The sequence below is a fragment of the Podarcis melisellensis genome (genome assembly GCF_964234715.1).
Source record: "Podarcis melisellensis genome assembly, chromosome: 7".
In the NCBI taxonomy this organism is placed as follows: domain Eukaryota; kingdom Metazoa; phylum Chordata; class Lepidosauria; order Squamata; family Lacertidae; genus Podarcis; species Podarcis melisellensis.
The window spans coordinates 83,236,842-83,256,492 of record NC_138539.1 but is presented as its reverse complement, the minus strand read 5'-3'; positions in this window follow the sequence as shown (position 1 = coordinate 83,256,492).

Below are 19,651 nucleotides of genomic sequence, written 5' to 3'. Positions count from 1 at the left end.
CCCTCGATGTCTGAACACCTTTTTTTAAAAAATCCCTAAGCCGCGCGGTCACAATTTCTTCAAAATTTCTGACGTTCTGCAATTCAATCAAAAATGATGCCAAACTGTTGCAAACCATCCCCTGAAAGGTTTTTCGGTGGAAAGAGATGCGTTTTTATCATCGGAAACAGAATTAGCCCTCAATGTCTGAACAACTTTTTGAAAAAAATCCCTAAGCCGCGCGGTCACAATTTCTTCAAAATTTCTGACGTTCTACAATTCACTCAAAAATGGTGCCAAACTTTTGCAGACCATCCCCTGAAAGGTTTTTCGGTGGAAACAGATGCGTTTTTATCATCGGAAACAGAATCAGCCCTCGATGTCTGAACAACTTTTTTTTAAAAAATCCCTAAGCCGCGCGGTCACAATTTCTTCAAAATTTCTGACGTTCTGCAATTCACTCATAAATGGTGCCAAACTGTTGCAAACCATCCCCTCAAAGGTTTTTCGTTGGAAACAGATGCGTTTTTATCATCGGAAACAGAATCAGCCCTTGATGTCTAAACAACTTTTTTTGAAAAAATCCCTAAGCCGCGCGGTCACAATTTCTTCAAAATTTCTGACGTTCTGCAATTCACTCATAAATGGTTCCAAACTGTTGCAAACAATCCCCTGAAAGGTTTTTCGGTGGAAACAGGTGGGTTTTTATCATTGGAAACAGAATTAGCCCTCGATGTCTGAACACATTTTTTTTGAAAAAATCCCTAAGCCGCGCGGTCACAATTTCTTCAAAATTTCTGACGTTCTGCGATTCACTCAAAAATGGTGCCAAACTTTTGCAGACCATCCCCTGAAAGGTTTTTCGGTGGAAACAGATGCGTTTTTATCATCGGAAACAGAATTAGACCTCGATGTCTGAACAACTTTTTTTGAAAAAATCCCTAAGCCGCGCGGTCACAATTTCTTCAAAATATCTGACGTTCTGCAATTCACTCAAAAATGGTGCCAAACTGTTGCAAACGATCCCCTGAAAGTTTTTTCGGTGTAAACAGATGCGTTTTTATCATCGGAAACAGAATCAGCCCTCGATGTCTGAACAACTTTTTTAAAAAAAAATTCCTAAGCCGCGCGGTCACAATTTCTTCAAAATTTCTGACGTTCTGCAATTCACTCAAAAATGGTGCCAAACTGTTGCAAACGATCCCCTGAAAGGTTTTTCGGTGGCAAGAGATGCGTTTTTATCATCGGAAACAGAATTAGCCCTCGATGTCTGAACACCTTTTTTAAAAAAATCCCTAAGCCGCGCGGTCACAATTTCTTCAAAATTTCTGACGTTCTGCAATTCAATCAAAAATGATGCCAAACTGTTGCAAACCATCCCCTGAAAGGTTTTTCGGTGGAAAGAGATGCGTTTTTATCATCGGAAACAGAATTAGCCCTCAATGTCTGAACAAATTTTTGAAAAAAATCCCTAAGCCGCGCGGTCACAATTTCTTCAAAATTTCTGACGTTCTACAATTCACTCAAAAATGGTGCCAAACTTTTGCAGACCATCCCCTGAAAGGTTTTTCGGTGCAAACAGATGCGTTTTTATCATCGGAAACAGAATCAGCCCTCGATGTCTGAACAACTTTTTTTGAAAAAATCCCTAAGCCGCACGGTCACAATTTCTTCAAAATTTCTGACGTTCTGCAATTCACTCATAAATGGTGCCAAACTGTTGCAAACCATCCCCTGAAAGGTTTTTCGGTGAAAACAGATGCGTTTTTATCATCGGAAACAGAATTAGCCCTCAATGTCTGAACAACTTTTTTTAAAAAATCCCTAAGCCGCGCGGTCACAATTTCTTCAAAATTTCTGACGTTCTGCAATTCACTCAAAAATGGTGCCAAACTGTTGCAAACCATCCCCTGAAAGGTTTTTCGGTGGAAACAGATGCGTTTTTATCATCGGAAACAGAATCAGCCCTCGATGTCTGAACAACTTTTTTTAAAAAAATCCCTAAGCCGCGCGGTCACAATTTCTTCAAAATTTCTGACGTTCTGCAATTCACTAAAAAATGGTGCCAAACTGTTGCAGACCATCCCCTGAAAGGTTTTTCGTTGGAAACAGAAGCGTTTTTATCATCGGAAACAGAATCAGCCCTTGATGTCTAAACAACTTTTTTTGAAAAAATCCCTAAGCCGCGCGGTCACAATTTCTTCAAAATTTCTGACGTTCTGCAATTCACTCATAAATGGTGCCAAACTGTTGCAAACAATCCCCTGAAAGGTTTTTCGGTGGAAACAGGTGGGTTTTTATCATTGGAAACAGAATTAGCCCTCGATGTCTGAACAACTTTTTTTTGAAAAAATCCCTAAGCCGCGCGGTCACAATTTCTTCAAAATTTCTGACGTTCTGCAATTCACTCAAAAATGGTGCCAAACTGTTGCAGACCATCCCCTGAAAGGTTTTTCGTTGGAAACAGATGCGTTTTTATCATCGGAAACAGAATCAGCCCTCGATGTCTGAACAACTTTTTTTGAAAAAATCCCTAAGCCGCGCGGTCACAATTTCTTCAAAATTTCTGACGTTCTGCAATTCACTCATAAATGGTGCCAAATTGTTGCAAACCATCCCCTGAAAGGTTTTTCGGTGGAAACAGGTGGGTTTTTATCATCGGAAACAGAATTAGCCCTCGATGTCTGAACAACTTTTTTTGAAAAAATCCCTAAGTCGCGTGGTCACAATTTCTTCAAAATTTCTGACGTTCTGCAATTCACTCATAAATGGTGCCAAACTGTTGCAAACCATCCCCTCAAAGGTTTTTCGGTGGAAACAGATGCGTTTTTATCATCGGAAACAGAATTAGCCCTCGATGTCTGAACAACTTTTTTAAAAAAATCCCTAAGCCGCGCGGTCACAATTTCTTCAAAATTTCTGACGGTCTGCAATTCACTCAAAAATGGTGCCAAACTGTTGCAAACGATCCCCTGAAAGGTTTTTCGGTGGAAACAGATGCGTTTTTATCATCGGAAACAGAATCAGCCCTCGATGTCTGAACAACTTTTTTTTAAAAAGTCCCTAAGCCGCGCGGTCACAATTTCTTCAAAATTTCTGACGTTCTGCAATTCACTCATAAATGGTGCCAAACTGTTGCAAACCATCCCCTCAAAGGTTTTTCGTTGGAAACAGATGCGTTTTTATCATCGGAAACAGAATCAGCCCTTGATGTCTAAACAACTTTTTTTGAAAAAATCCCTAAGCCGCGCGGTCACAATTTCTTCAAAATTTCTGACGTTCTGCGATTCACTCAAAAATGGTGCCAAACTTTTGCAGACCATCCCCTGAAAGGTTTTTCGGTGGAAACAGATGCGTTTTTATCATCGGAAACAGAATTAGACCTCGATGTCTGAACAACTTTTTTTGAAAAAATCCCTAAGCCGCGCGGTCACAATTTCTTCAAAATTTCTGACGTTCTGCAATTCACTCAAAAATGGTGCCAAACTGTTGCAAACGATCCCCTGAAAGTTTTTTCGGTGTAAACAGATGCGTTTTTATCATCGGAAACAGAATCAGCCCTCGATGTCTGAACAACTTTTTTAAAAAAAAATTCCTAAGCCGCGCGGTCACAATTTCTTCAAAATTTCTGACGTTCTGCAATTCACTCAAAAATGGTGCCAAACTGTTGCAAACGATCCCCTGAAAGGTTTTTCGGTGGAAAGAGATGCGTTTTTATCATCGGAAACAGAATTAGCCCTCGATGTCTGAACACCTTTTTTTAAAAAATCCCTAAGCCGCGCGGTCACAATTTCTTCAAAATTTCTGACGTTCTGCAATTCAATCAAAAATGATGCCAAACTGTTGCAAACCATCCCCTGAAAGGTTTTTCGGTGGAAAGAGATGCGTTTTTATCATCGGAAACAGAATTAGCCCTCAATGTCTGAACAACTTTTTGAAAAAAATCCCTAAGCCGCGCGGTCACAATTTCTTCAAAATTTCTGACGTTCTACAATTCACTCAAAAATGGTGCCAAACTTTTGCAGACCATCCCCTGAAAGGTTTTTCGGTGGAAACAGATGCGTTTTTATCATCGGAAACAGAATCAGCCCTCGATGTCTGAACAACTTTTTTTAAAAAAATCCCTAAGCCGCGCGGTCACAATTTCTTCAAAATTTCTGACGTTCTGCAATTCACTCATAAATGGTGCCAAACTGTTGCAAACCATCCCCTCAAAGGTTTTTCGTTGGAAACAGATGCGTTTTTATCATCGGAAACAGAATCAGCCCTTGATGTCTAAACAACTTTTTTTGAAAAAATCCCTAAGCCGCGCGGTCACAATTTCTTCAAAATTTCTGACGTTCTGCAATTCACTCATAAATGGTGCCAAACTGTTGCAAACAATCCCCTGAAAGGTTTTTCGGTGGAAACAGGTGGGTTTTTATCATTGGAAACAGAATTAGCCCTCGATGTCTGAACAACTTTTTTTTGAAAAAATCCCTAAGCCGCGCGGTCACAATTTCTTCAAAATTTCTGACGTTCTGCGATTCACTCAAAAATGGTGCCAAACTTTTGCAGACCATCACCTGAAAGGTTTTTCGGTGGAAACAGATGCGTTTTTATCATCGGAAACAGAATTAGACCTCGATGTCTGAACAACTTTTTTTGAAAAAATCCCTAAGCCGCGCGGTCACAATTTCTTCAAAATTTCTGACGTTCTGCAATTCACTCAAAAATGGTGCCAAACTGTTGCAAACGATCCCCTGAAAGTTTTTTCGGTGTAAACAGATGCGTTTTTATCATCGGAAACAGAATCAGCCCTCGATGTCTGAACAACTTTTTTTTAAAAAAAATTCCTAAGCCGCGCGGTCACAATTTCTTCAAAATTTCTGACGTTCTGCAATTCACTCAAAAATGGTGCCAAACTGTTGCAAACGATCCCCTGAAAGGTTTTTCGGTGGAAAGAGATGCGTTTTTATCATCGGAAACAGAATTAGCCCTCGATGTCTGAACACCTTTTTTAAAAAAATCCCTAAGCCGCGCGGTCACAATTTCTTCAAAATTTCTGACGTTCTGCAATTCAATCAAAAATGATGCCAAACTGTTGCAAACCATCCCCTGAAAGGTTTTTCGGTGGAAAGAGATGCGTTTTTATCATCGGAAACAGAATTAGCCCTCAATGTCTGAACAACTTTTTGAAAAAAATCCCTAAGCCGCGCGGTCACAATTTCTTCAAAATTTCTGACGTTCTACAATTCACTCAAAAATGGTGCCAAACTTTTGCAGACCATCCCCTGAAAGGTTTTTCGGTGGAAACAGATGCGTTTTTATCATCGGAAACAGAATCAGCCCTCGATGTCTGAACAACTTTTTTTGAAAAAATCCCTAAGCCGCACGGTCACAATTTCTTCAAAATTTCTGACGTTCTGCAATTCACTCATAAATGGTGCCAAACTGTTGCATACCATCCCCTGAAAGGTTTTTCGGTGAAAACAGATGCGTTTTTATCATCGGAAACAGAATTAGCCCTCAATGTCTGAACAACTTTTTTTAAAAAATCCCTAAGCCGCGCGGTCACAATTTCTTCAAAATTTCTGACGTTCTGCAATTCACTCAAAAATGGTGCCAAACTGTTGCAAACCATCCCCTGAAAGGTTTTTCGGTGGAAACAGATGTGTTTTTATCATCGGAAACAGAATCAGCCCTCGATGTCTGAACAACTTTTTTTTAAAAAATCCCTAAGCCACGCGGTCACAATTTCTTCAAAATTTCTGACGTTCTGCAATTCACTCATAAATGGTGCCAAACTGTTGCAAACCATCCCCTCAAAGGTTTTTCGTTGGAAACAGATGCGTTTTTATCATCGGAAACAGAATCAGCCCTTGATGTCTAAACAACTTTTTTTGAAAAAATCCCTAAGCCGCGCGGTCACAATTTCTTCAAAATTTCTGACGTTCTGCAATTCACTCATAAATGGTGCCAAACTGTTGCAAACAATCCCCTGAAAGGTTTTTCGGTGGAAACAGGTGGGTTTTTATCATTGGAAACAGAATTAGCCCTCGATGTCTGAACAACTTTTTTTTGAAAAAATCCCTAATCCGCGCGGTCACAATTTCTTCAAAATTTCTGACGTTCTGCAATTCACTAAAAAATGGTGCCAAACTGTTGCAGACCATCCCCTGAAAGGTTTTTCGTTGGAAACAGAAGCGTTTTTATCATCGGAAACAGAATCAGCCCTCGATGTCTGAACAACTTTTTTTGAAAAAATCCCTAAGCCGCGCGGTCACAATTTCTTCAAAATTTCTGACGTTCTGCAATACACTCATAAATGGTGCCAAATTGTTGCAAACCATCCCCTGAAAGGTTTTTCGGTGGAAACAGGTGGGTTTTTATCATCGGAAACAGAATTAGCCCTCGATGTCTGAACAACTTTTTTTGAAAAAATCCCTAAGTCGCCTGGTCACAATTTCTTCAAAATTTCTGACGTTCTGCAATTCACTCATAAATGGTGCCAAACTGTTGCAAACCATCCCCTCAAAGGTTTTTCGGTGGAAACAGATGCGTTTTTATCATCGGAAACAGAATTAGCCCTCGATGTCTGAACACCTTTTTTTAAAAAATCCCTAAGCCGCGCGGTCACAATTTCTTCAAAATTTCTGACGTTCTGCAATTCAATCAAAAATGATGCCAAACTGTTGCAAACCATCCCCTGAAAGGTTTTTCGGTGGAAAGAGATGCGTTTTTATCATCGGAAACAGAATTAGCCCTCAATGTCTGAACAACTTTTTGAAAAAAATCGCTGAGCCGCGCGGTCACAATTTCTTCAAAATTTCTGACGTTCTGCAATTCACTCAAAAATGGTGCCAAACTGTTGCAAACCATCCCCTGAAAGGTTTTTCGGTGGAAACAGATGCGTTTTTATCATCGGAAACAGAATCAGCCCTCGATGTCTGAACAACTTTTTTTAAAAAAATCCCTAAGCCGCGCGGTCACAATTTCTTCAAAATTTCTGACGTTCTGCAATTCACTCAAAAATGGTGCCAAACTTTTGCAGACCATCCCCTGAAAGGTTTTTCGGTGGAAACAGATGCGTTTTTATCATCGGAAACAGAATCAGCCCTCGATGTCTGAACAACTTTTTTTGAAAAAATCCCTAAGCCGCGCGGTCACAATTTCTTCAAAATTTCTGACGTTCTGCAATTCACTCATAAATGGTGCCAAACTGTTGCAAACCATCCCCTGAAAGGTTTTTCGGTGAAAACAGATGCGTTTTTATCATCGGAAACAGAATTAGCCCTCAATGTCTGAACAACTTTTTTTAAAAAATCCCTAAGCCGCGCGGTCACAATTTCTTCAAAATTTCTGACGTTCTGCAATTCACTCAAAAATGGTGCCAAACTGTTGCAAACCATCCCCTGAAAGGTTTTTCGGTGGAAACAGATGCGTTTTTATCATCGGAAAGAGAATCAGCCCTCGATGTCTGAACAACTTTTTTTTAAAAAATCCCTAAGCCGCGCGGTCACAATTTCTTCAAAATTTCTGACGTTCTGCAATTCACTCATAAATGGTGCCAAACTGTTGCAAACAATCCCCTGAAAGGTTTTTCGGTGGAAACAGGTGGGTTTTTATCATTGGAAACAGAATTAGCCCTCGATGTCTGAACAACTTTTTTTTGAAAAAATCCCTCAGACGCGCGGTCACAATTTCTTCAAAATTTCTGACGTTCTGCGATTCACTCAAAAATGGTGCCAAACTTTTGCAGACCATCCCCTGAAAGGTTTTTCGGTGGAAACAGATGCGTTTTTATCATCGGAAACAGAATTAGCCCTCGATGTCTGAACAACTTTTTTTGAAAAAATCCCTAAGCCGCGCGGTCACAATTTCTTCAAAATTTCTGACGTTCTGCAATTCACTCAAAAATGGTGCCAAACTTTTGCAGACCATCCCCTGAAAGGTTTTTCGGTGGAAACAGATGCGTTTTTATCATCGGAAACAGAATCAGCCCTCGATGTCTGAACAACTTTTTTTGAAAAAATCCCTAAGCCTCGCGGTCACAATTTCTTCAAAATTTCTGACGTTCTGCAATTCACTCATAAATGTTGCCAAACTGTTGCAAACCATCCCCTGAAAGGTTTTTCGGTGAAAACAGATGCGTTTTTATCATCGGAAATAGAATTAGCCCTCAATGTCTGAACAACTTTTTTTAAAAAATCCCTAAGCCGCGCGGTCACAATTTATTCAAAATTTCTGACGTTCTGCAATTCACTCAAAAATGGTGCCAAACTGTTGCAAACCATCCCCTGAAAGGTTTTTCGGTGGAAACAGATGCGTTTTTATCATCGGAAACAGAATCAGCCCTCGATGTCTGAACAACTTTTTTTGAAAAAATCCCTAAGCCGCGCGGTCACAATTTCTTCAAAATTTCTGACGTTCTGCAATTCACTCATAAATGGTGCCAAACTGTTGCAAACCATCCCCTGAAAGGTTTTTCGGTGAAAACAGATGCGTTTTTATCATCGGAAACAGAATCAGCCCTCGATGTCTGAACAACTTTTTTTAAAAAAATCCCTAAGCCGCGCGGTCACAATTTCTTCAAAATTTCTGACGTTCTGCAATTCACTCATAAATGGTGCCAAACTGTTGCAAACCATCCCCTCAAAGGTTTTTCTGTGGAAACAGGTGGGTTTTTATCATCGGAAACAGAATTAGCCCTCGATGTCTGAACAACTTTTTTTGAAAAAATCCCTAAGTCGCGTGGTCACAATTTCTTCAAAATTTCTGACGTTCTGCAATTCACTCATAAATGGTGCCAAACTGTTGCAAACCATCCCCTCAAAGGTTTTTCGGTGGAAACAGATGCGTTTTTATCATCGGAAACAGAATTAGCCCTCGATGTCTGAACAACTTTTTTTTAAAAATCCCTAAGCCGCGCGGTCACAATTTCTTCAAAATTTCTGACGTTCTGCGATTCACTCAAAAATGGTGCCAAACTTTTGCAGACCATCCCCTGAAAGGTTTTTCGGTGGAAACAGATGCGTTTTTATCATCGGAAACAGAATTAGACCTCGATGTCTGAACAACTTTTTTTTAAAAATCCCTAAGCCGCGCGGTCACAATTTCTTCAAAATTTCTGACGTTCTGCAATTCACTCAAAAATGGTGCCAAACTGTTGCAAACGATCCCCTGAAAGTTTTTTCGGTGTAAACAGATGCGTTTTTATCATCGGAAACAGAATCAGCCCTCGATGTCTGAACAACTTTTTTTAAAAAAAATTCCTAAGCCGCGCGGTCACAATTTCTTCAAAATTTCTGACGTTCTGCAATTCACTCAAAAATGGTGCCAAACTGTTGCAAACGATCCCCTGAAAGGTTTTTCGGTGGAAAGAGATGCGTTTTTATCATCGGAAACAGAATTAGCCCTCAATGTCTGAACAACTTTTTGAAAAAAATCGCTAAGCCGCGCGGTCACAATTTCTTCAAAATTTCTGACGTTCTGCAATTCACTCAAAAATGGTGCCAAACTTTTGCAGACCATCCCCTGAAAGGTTTTTCGGTGGAAACAGATGCGTTTTTATCATCGGAAACAGAATCAGCCCTCGATGTCTGAACAAATTTTTGCAAAAATCCCTAAGCCGCGCGGTCACAATTTCTTCAAAATTTCTGACGTTCTGCAATTCACTCATAAATGGTGCCAAACTGTTGCAAACGATCCCCTGAAAGGTTTTTCGGTGAAAACAGATGCGTTTTTATCATCGGAAACAGAATTAGCCCTCAATGTCTGAACAACTTTTTTTAAAAAATCCCTAAGCCGCGCGGTCACAATTTCTTCAAAATTTCTGACGTTCTGCAATTCACTCAAAAATGGTGCCAAACTGTTGCAAACCATCCCCTGAAAGGTTTTTCGGTGGAAACAGATGCGTTTTTATCATCGGAAAGAGAATCAGCCCTCGATGTCTGAACAACTTTTTTAAAAAAAATCCCTAAGCCGCGCGGTCACAATTTCTTCAAAATTTCTGACGTTCTGCAATTCACTCATAAATGGTGCCAAACTGTTGCAAACCATCCCCTGAAAGGTTTTTCGGTGAAAACAGATGCGTTTTTATCATCGGAAACAGAATTAGCCCTCAATGTCTGAACAACTTTTTTTAAAAAATCCCTAAGCCGCGCGGTCACAATTTCTTCAAAATTTCTGACGTTCTGCAATTCACTCAAAAATGGTGCCAAACTGTTGCAAACCATCCCCTGAAAGGTTTTTCGGTGGAAACAGATGCGTTTTTATCATCGGAAAGAGAATCAGCCCTCGATGTCTGAACAACTTTTTTAAAAAAAATCCCTAAGCCGCGCGGTCACAATTTCTTCAAAATTTCTGACGTTCTGCAATTCACTCATAAATGGTGCCAAACTGTTGCAAACAATCCCCTGAAAGGTTTTTCGGTGGAAACAGGTGGGTTTTTATCATTGGAAACAGAATTAGCCCTCGATGTCTGAACAACTTTTTTTTGAAAAAATCCCTAAGACGCGCGGTCACAATTTCTTCAAAATTTCTGACGTTCTGCGATTCACTCAAAAATGGTGCCAAACTTTTGCAGACCATCCCCTGAAAGGTTTTTCGGTGGAAACAGATGCGTTTTTATCATCGGAAACAGAATTAGCCCTCGATGTCTGAACAACTTTTTTTGAAAAAATCCCTAAGCCGCGCGGTCACAATTTCTTCAAAATTTCTGACGTTCTGCAATTCACTCAAAAATGGTGCCAAACTTTTGCAGACCATCCCCTGAAAGGTTTTTCGGTGGAAACAGATGCGTTTTTATCATCGGAAACAGAATCAGCCCTCGATGTCTGAACAACTTTTTTTAAAAAATCCCTAAGCCGCGCGGTCACAATTTCTTCAAAATTTCTCACGTTCTGCAATTAACTCAAAAATGGTGCCAAACTGTTGCAAACCATCCCCTGAAAGGTTTTTCGGTGAAAACAGATGCGTTTTTATCATCGGAAACAGAATCAGCCCTCGATGTCTGAACAAGTTTATTTTAAAAAATCCCTAAGCCGCGCGGTCACAATTTCTTCAAAATTTCTGACGTTCTGCAATTCACTCAAAAATGGTGCCAAACTGTTGCAGACCATCCCCTGAAAGGTTTTTCGTTGGAAACAGATGCGTTTTTATCATCGGAAACAGAATCAGCCCTCGATGTCTGAACAACTTTTTTTGAAAAAATCCCTAAGCTGCGTGGTCACAATTTCTTCAAAATTTCTGACGTTCTGCAATTCACTCAAAAATGGTGCCAAACTGTTGCAAAAGATCCCCTGAAAGTTTTTTCGGTGGAAACAGATGCGTTTTTATCATCGGAAACAGAATCAGCCCTCGATGTCTGAACAACTTTTTTTGAAAAAATCCCTAAGCCGCGCGGTCACAATTTCTTCAAAATTTCTGACGTTCTGCTATTCACTCATAAATGGTGCCAAACTGTTGCAAACCATCCCCTGAAAGGTTTTTCGGTGGAAACAGATGCGTTTTTATCATCGGAAACAGAATCAGCCCTCGATGTCTGAACAACTTTTTTTGAAAAAATCCCTAAGCCGCGCGGTCACAATTTCTTCAAAATTTCTGACGTTCTGCAATTCACTCATAAATGGTGCCAAACTGTTGCAAACCATCCCCTCAAAGGTTTTTCTGTGGAAACAGATGCGTTTTTATCATCGGAAACAGAATTAGCCCTCGATGTCTGAACAACTTTTTTTAAAAAAATCCCTAAGCCGCGCGGTCACAATTTCTTCAAAATTTCTGACGTTCTGCAATTCACTCAAAAATGGTGCCAAACTTTTGCAGACCATCCCCTGAAAGGTTTTTCGTTGGAAACAGATGCGTTTTTATCATCGGAAACAGAATCAGCCCTCGATGTCTGAACAACTTTTTTTAAAAAAATCCCTAAGCCGCGCGGTCACAATTTCTTCAAAATTTCTGACGTTCTGCAATTCACTCATAAATGGTGCCAAACTGTTGCAAACCATCCCCTCAAAGGTTTTTCGTTGGAAACAGATGCGTTTTTATCATCGGAAACAGAATCAGCCCTTGATGTCTAAACAACTTTTTTTGAAAAAATCCCTAAGCCGCGCGGTCACAATTTCTTCAAAATTTCTGACGTTCTGCAATTCACTCATAAATGGTGCCAAACTGTTGCAAACAATCCCCTGAAAGGTTTTTCGGTGGAAACATGTGGGTTTTTATCATTGGAAACAGAATTAGCCCTCGATGTCTGAACAACTTTTTTTTGAAAAAATCCCTAAACCGCGCGGTCACAATTTCTTCAAAATTTCTGACGTTCTGCGATTCACTCAAAAATGGTGCCAAACTTTTGCAGACCATCCCCTGAAAGGTTTTTCGGTGGAAACAGATGCGTTTTTATCATCGGAAACAGAATCAGCCCTCGATGTCTGAACAAATTTTTGCAAAAATCCCTAAGCCGCGCGGTCACAATTTCTTCAAAATTTCTGACGTTCTGCAATTCACTCATAAATGGTGCCAAACTGTTGCAAACCATCCCCTGAAAGGTTTTTCGGTGAAAACAGATGCGTTTTTATCATCGGAAACAGAATTAGCCCTCAATGTCTGAACAACTTTTTTTAAAAAATCCCTAAGCCGCGCGGTCACAATTTCTTCAAAATTTCTGACGTTCTGCAATTCACTCAAAAATGGTGCCAAACTGTTGCAAACCATCCCCTGAAAGGTTTTTCGGTGGAAACAGATGCGTTTTTATCATCGGAAAGAGAATCAGCCCTCGATGTCTGAACAACTTTTTTAAAAAAAATCCCTAAGCCGCGCGGTCACAATTTCTTCAAAATTTCTGACGTTCTGCAATTCACTCATAAATGGTGCCAAACTGTTGCAAACAATCCCCTGAAAGGTTTTTCGGTGGAAACAGGTGGGTTTTTATCATTGGAAACAGAATTAGCCCTCGATGTCTGAACAACTTTTTTTTGAAAAAATCCCTAAGACGCGCGGTCACAATTTCTTCAAAATTTCTGACGTTCTGCGATTCACTCAAAAATGGTGCCAAACTTTTGCAGACCATCCCCTGAAAGGTTTTTCGGTGGAAACAGATGCGTTTTTATCATCGGAAACAGAATTAGCCCTCGATGTCTGAACAACTTTTTTTGAAAAAATCCCTAAGCCGCGCGGTCACAATTTCTTCAAAATTTCTGACGTTCTGCAATTCACTCAAAAATGGTGCCAAACTTTTGCAGACCATCCCCTGAAAGGTTTTTCGGTGGAAACAGATGCGTTTTTATCATCGGAAACAGAATCAGCCCTCGATGTCTGAACAACTTTTTTTAAAAAATCCCTAAGCCGCGCGGTCACAATTTCTTCAAAATTTCTCACGTTCTGCAATTAACTCAAAAATGGTGCCAAACTGTTGCAAACCATCCCCTGAAAGGTTTTTCGGTGAAAACAGATGCGTTTTTATCATCGGAAACAGAATCAGCCCTCGATGTCTGAACAAGTTTATTTTAAAAAATCCCTAAGCCGCGCGGTCACAATTTCTTCAAAATTTCTGACGTTCTGCAATTCACTCAAAAATGGTGCCAAACTGTTGCAGACCATCCCCTGAAAGGTTTTTCGTTGGAAACAGATGCGTTTTTATCATCGGAAACAGAATCAGCCCTCGATGTCTGAACAACTTTTTTTGAAAAAATCCCTAAGCTGCGTGGTCACAATTTCTTCAAAATTTCTGACGTTCTGCAATTCACTCAAAAATGGTGCCAAACTGTTGCAAAAGATCCCCTGAAAGTTTTTTCGGTGGAAACAGATGCGTTTTTATCATCGGAAACAGAATCAGCCCTCGATGTCTGAACAACTTTTTTTGAAAAAATCCCTAAGCCGCGCGGTCACAATTTCTTCAAAATTTCTGACGTTCTGCTATTCACTCATAAATGGTGCCAAACTGTTGCAAACCATCCCCTGAAAGGTTTTTCGGTGAAAACAGATGCGTTTTTATCATCGGAAACAGAATCAGCCCTCGATGTCTGAACAACTTTTTTTGAAAAAATCCCTAAGCCGCGCGGTCACAATTTCTTCAAAATTTCTGACGTTCTGCAATTCACTCATAAATGGTGCCAAACTGTTGCAAACCATCCCCTCAAAGGTTTTTCTGTGGAAACAGATGCGTTTTTATCATCGGAAACAGAATTAGCCCTCGATGTCTGAACAACTTTTTTTAAAAAAATCCCTAAGCCGCGCGGTCACAATTTCTTCAAAATTTCTGACGTTCTGCAATTCACTCAAAAATGGTGCCAAACTTTTGCAGACCATCCCCTGAAAGGTTTTTCGTTGGAAACAGATGCGTTTTTATCATCGGAAACAGAATCAGCCCTCGATGTCTGAACAACTTTTTTTAAAAAAATCCCTAAGCCGCGCGGTCACAATTTCTTCAAAATTTCTGACGTTCTGCAATTCACTCATAAATGGTGCCAAACTGTTGCAAACCATCCCCTCAAAGGTTTTTCGTTGGAAACAGATGCGTTTTTATCATCGGAAACAGAATCAGCCCTTGATGTCTAAACAACTTTTTTTGAAAAAATCCCTAAGCCGCGCGGTCACAATTTCTTCAAAATTTCTGACGTTCTGCAATTCACTCATAAATGGTGCCAAATGTTGCAAACAATCCCCTGAAAGGTTTTTCGGTGGAAACATGTGGGTTTTTATCATTGGAAACAGAATTAGCCCTCGATGTCTGAACAACTTTTTTTTGAAAAAATCCCTAAACCGCGCGGTCACAATTTCTTCAAAATTTCTGACGTTCTGCGATTCACTCAAAAATGGTGCCAAACTTTTGCAGACCATCCCCTGAAAGGTTTTTCGGTGGAAACAGATGCGTTTTTATCATCGGAAACAGAATTAGCCCTCGATGTCTGAACAACTTTTTTTAAAAAATCCCTAAGCCGCGCGGTCACTATTTCTTCAAAATTTCTGACGTTCTGCAATTCACTCAAAAATGGTGCCAAACTTTTGCAGACCATCCCCTGAAAGGTTTTTCGGTGGAAACAGATGCGTTTTTATCATCGGAAACAGAATCAGCCATCGATGTCTGAACAACTTTTTTTGTAAAAATCCCTAAGCCGCGCGGTCACAATTTCTTCAAAATTTCTGACGTTCTGCAATTCACTCAAAAATGGTGCCAAACTGTTGCAAACCATCCCCTGAAAGGTTTTTCGGTGGAAACAGATGCGTTTTTATCATCGGAAACAGAATCAGCCCTCGATGTCTGAACAACTTTTTTTAAAAAAATCCCTAAGCCGCGCGGTCACAATTTCTTAACAATTTCTGACGTTCTGCAATTCACTCAAAAATGGTGCCAAACTGTTCCAAACGATCCCCTGAAAGGTTTTTCGGTGGAAACAGGTGGGTTTTTATCATCGGAAACAGAATTAGCCCTCGATGTCTGAAAAACTTTTTTTTGAAAAAATCCCTAAGCCGCGCGGTCACAATTTCTTCAAAATTTCTGACGTTCTGCGATTCACTCAAAAATGGTGCCAAACTTTTGCAGACCATCCCCTGAAAGGTTTTTCGGTGGAAACAGATGCGTTTTTATCATCGGAAACAGAATTAGACCTCGATGTCTGAACAACTTTTTTTGAAAAAATCCCTAAGCCGCGCGGTCACAATTTCTTCAAAATTTCTGACGTTCTGCAATTCACTCAAAAATGGTGCCAAACTGTTGCAAACGATCCCCTGAAAGTTTTTTCGGTGTAAACAGATGCGTTTTTATCATCGGAAACAGAATCAGCCCTCGATGTCTGAACAACTTTTTTTAAAAAAAATTCCTAAGCCGCGCGGTCACAATTTCTTCAAAATTTCTGACGTTCTGCAATTCACTCAAAAATGGTGCCAAACTGTTGCAAACGATCCCCTGAAAGGTTTTTCGGTGGAAAGAGATGCGTTTTTATCATCGGAAACAGAATTAGCCCTCAATGTCTGAACAACTTTTTGAAAAAAATCGCTAAGCCGCGCGGTCACAATTTCTTCAAAATTTCTGACGTTCTGCAATTCACTCAAAAATGGTGCCAAACTTTTGCAGACCATCCCCTGAAAGGTTTTTCGGTGGAAACAGATGCGTTTTTATCATCGGAAACAGAATCAGCCCTCGATGTCTGAACAAATTTTTGCAAAAATCCCTAAGCCGCGCGGTCACAATTTCTTCAAAATTTCTGACGTTCTGCAATTCACTCATAAATGGTGCCAAACTGTTGCAAACCATCCCCTGAAAGGTTTTTCGGTGAAAACAGATGCGTTTTTATCATCGGAAACAGAATTAGCCCTCAATGTCTGAACAACTTTTTTTAAAAAATCCCTAAGCCGCGCGGTCACAATTTCTTCAAAATTTCTGACGTTCTGCAATTCACTCAAAAATGGTGCCAAACTTTTGCAGACCATCCCCTGAAAGGTTTTTCGGTGGAAACAGATGCGTTTTTATCATCGGAAACAGAATCAGCCCTCGATGTCTGAACAACTTTTTTTGAAAAAATCCCTAAGCCTCGCGGTCACAATTTCTTCAAAATTTCTGACGTTCTGCAATTCACTCATAAATGGTGCCAAACTGTTGCAAACCATCCCCTGAAAGGTTTTTCGGTGAAAACAGATGCGTTTTTATCATCGGAAACAGAATTAGCCCTCAATGTCTGAACAACTTTTTTTAAAAAATCCCTAAGCCGCGCGGTCACAATTTCTTCAAAATTTCTCACGTTCTGCAATTCACTCAAAAATGGTGCCAAACTGTTGCAAACCATCCCCTGAAAGGTTTTTCGGTGGAAACAGATGCGTTTTTATCATCGGAAACAGAATCAGCCCTCGATGTCTGAACAACTTTTTTTGAAAAAATCCCTAAGCCGCGCGGTCACAATTTCTTTAAAATTTCTGACGTTCTGCAATTCACTCATAAATGGTGCCAAACTGTTGCAAACGATCCCCTGAAAGTTTTTTCGGTGTAAACAGATGCGTTTTTATCATCGGAAACAGAATCAGCCCTCGATGTCTGAACAACTTTTTTTAAAAAAAATCCCTAAGCCGCGCGGTCACAATTTCTTCAAAATTTCTGACGTTCTGCAATTCACTCAAAAATGGTGCCAAACTGTTGCAGACCATCCCCTGAAAGGTTTTTCGTTGGAAACAGATGCGTTTTTATCATCGGAAACAGAATCAGCCCTCGATGTCTGAACAACTTTTTTTGAAAAAATCCCTAAGCTGCGCGGTCACAATTTCTTCAAAATTTCTGACGTTCTGCTATTCACTCAAAAATGGTGCCAAACTTTTGCAGACCATCCCCTGAAAGGTTTTTCGGTGGAAACAGATGCGTTTTTATCATCGGAAACAGAATCAGCCCTCGATGTCTGAACAACTTTTTTTGAAAAAATCTCTAAGTCGCGCGGTCACAATTTCTTCAAAATTTCTGACGTTCTGCAATTCACTCAAAAATAGTGCCAAACTGTTGCAAACGATCCCCTGAAAGTTTTTTCGGTGGAAACAGATGCGTTTTTATCATCGGAAACAGAATCAGCCCTCGATGTCTGAACAACTTTTTTTGAAAAAATCCCTAAGCCGCGCGGTCACAATTTCTTTAAAATTTCTGACGTTCTGCTATTCACTCATAAATGGTGCCAAACTGTTGCAAACGATCCCCTGAAAGTTTTTTCGGTGTAAACAGATGCGTTTTTATCATCGGAAACAGAATCAGCCCTCGATGTCTGAACAACTTTTTTTTAAAAAAATCCCTAAGCCGCGCGGTCACAATTTCTTCAAAATTTCTGACGTTCTGCAATTCACTCAAAAATGGTGCCAAACTGTTGCAGACCATCCCCTGAAAGGTTTTTCGTTGGAAACAGATGCGTTTTTATCATCGGAAACAGAATCAGCCCTCGATGTCTGAACAACTTTTTTTGAAAAAATCCCTAAGCTGCGCGGTCACAATTTCTTCAAAATTTCTGACGTTCTGCTATTCACTCAAAAATGGTGCCAAACTTTTGCAGACCATCCCCTGAAAGGTTTTTCGGTGGAAACAGATGCGTTTTTATCATCGGAAACAGAATCAGCCCTCGATGTCTGAACAACTTTTTTTGAAAAAATCTCTAAGTCGCGCGGTCACAATTTCTTCAAAATTTCTGACGTTCTGCAATTCACTCAAAAATGGTGCCAAACTGTTGCAAACGATCCCCTGAAAGTTTTTTCGGTGGAAACAGATGCGTTTTTATCATCGGAAACAGAATCAGCCCTCGATGTCTGAACAACTTTTTTTGAAAAAATCCCTAAGCCGCGCGGTCACAATTTCTTCAAAATTTCTGACGTTCTGCTATTCACTCATAAATGGTGCCAAACTGTTGCAAACCATCCCCTGAAAGGTTTTTCGGTGGAAACAGATGCGTTTTTATCATCAGAAACAGAATCAGCCCTCGATGTCTGAACAACTTTTTTTGAAAAAATCCCTAAGCCGCGCGGTCACAATTTCTTCAAAATTTCTGACGTTCTGCAATTCACTCATAAATGGTGCCAAACTGTTGCAAACCATCCCCTCAAAGGTTTTTCGGTGGAAAGAGATGCGTTTTTATCATCGGAAACAGAATTAGCCCTCAATGTCTGAACAACTTTTTGAAAAAAATCGCTAAGCCGCGCGGTCACAATTTCTTCAAAATTTCTGACGTTCTGCAATTCACTCAAAAATGGTGCCAAACTGTTGCAAACGATCCCCTGAAAGGTTTTTCGGTGGAAACAGATGCGTTTTTATCATCGGAAACAGAATCAGCCCTCGATGTCTGAACAACTTTTTTTTTAAAAATCCCTAAGCCGCGCGGTCACAATTTCTTCAAAATTTCTGACGTTCTGCTATTCACTCAAAAATGGTGCCAAACTTTTGCAGACCATCCCCTGAAAGGTTTTTCGGTGGAAACAGATGCGTTTTTATCATCGGAAACAGAATCAGCCCTCGATGTCTAAACAACTTTTTTTGAAAAAATCCCTAAGCCGCGCGGTCACAATTTCTTCAAAATTTCTGACGTTCTGCTATTCACTCAAAAATGGTGCCAAACTTTTCCAGACCATCCCCTGAAAGGTTTTTCGGTGGAAACAGATGCGTTTTTATCATCGGAAACAGAATCAGCCCTCGATGTCTGAACAACTTTTTTTGAAAAAATCCCTAAGCCGCGTGGTCACAATTTCTTCAAAATTTCTGACGTTCTGCAATTCACTCATAAATGGTGCCAAACTGTTGCAAACCATCCCCTCAAAGGTTTTTCGGTGGAAACAGGTGGGTTTTTATAATCGGAAACAGAATTAGCCCTTGATGTCTAAACAACTTTTTTTGAAAAAATCCCTAAGCCGCGCGGTCACAATTTCTTCAAAATTTCTGACGTTCTGCTATTCACTCAAAAATGGTGCCAAACTTTTGCAGACCATCCCCTGAAAGGTTTTTCGGTGGAAACAGATGCGTTTTTATCATCGGAAACAGAATCAGCCCTCGATGTCTGAACAACTTTTTTTGAAAAAATCCCTAAGTCGCGCGGTCATAATTTCTTCAAAATTTCTGACGTTCTGCAATTCACTCAAAAATGGTGCCAAATTTTGCAGACCATCCCCTGAAAGGTTTTTCGGTGGAAACAGATGCGTTTTTATCATCGGAAACAGAATCAGCCCTCGATGTCTGAACAACTTT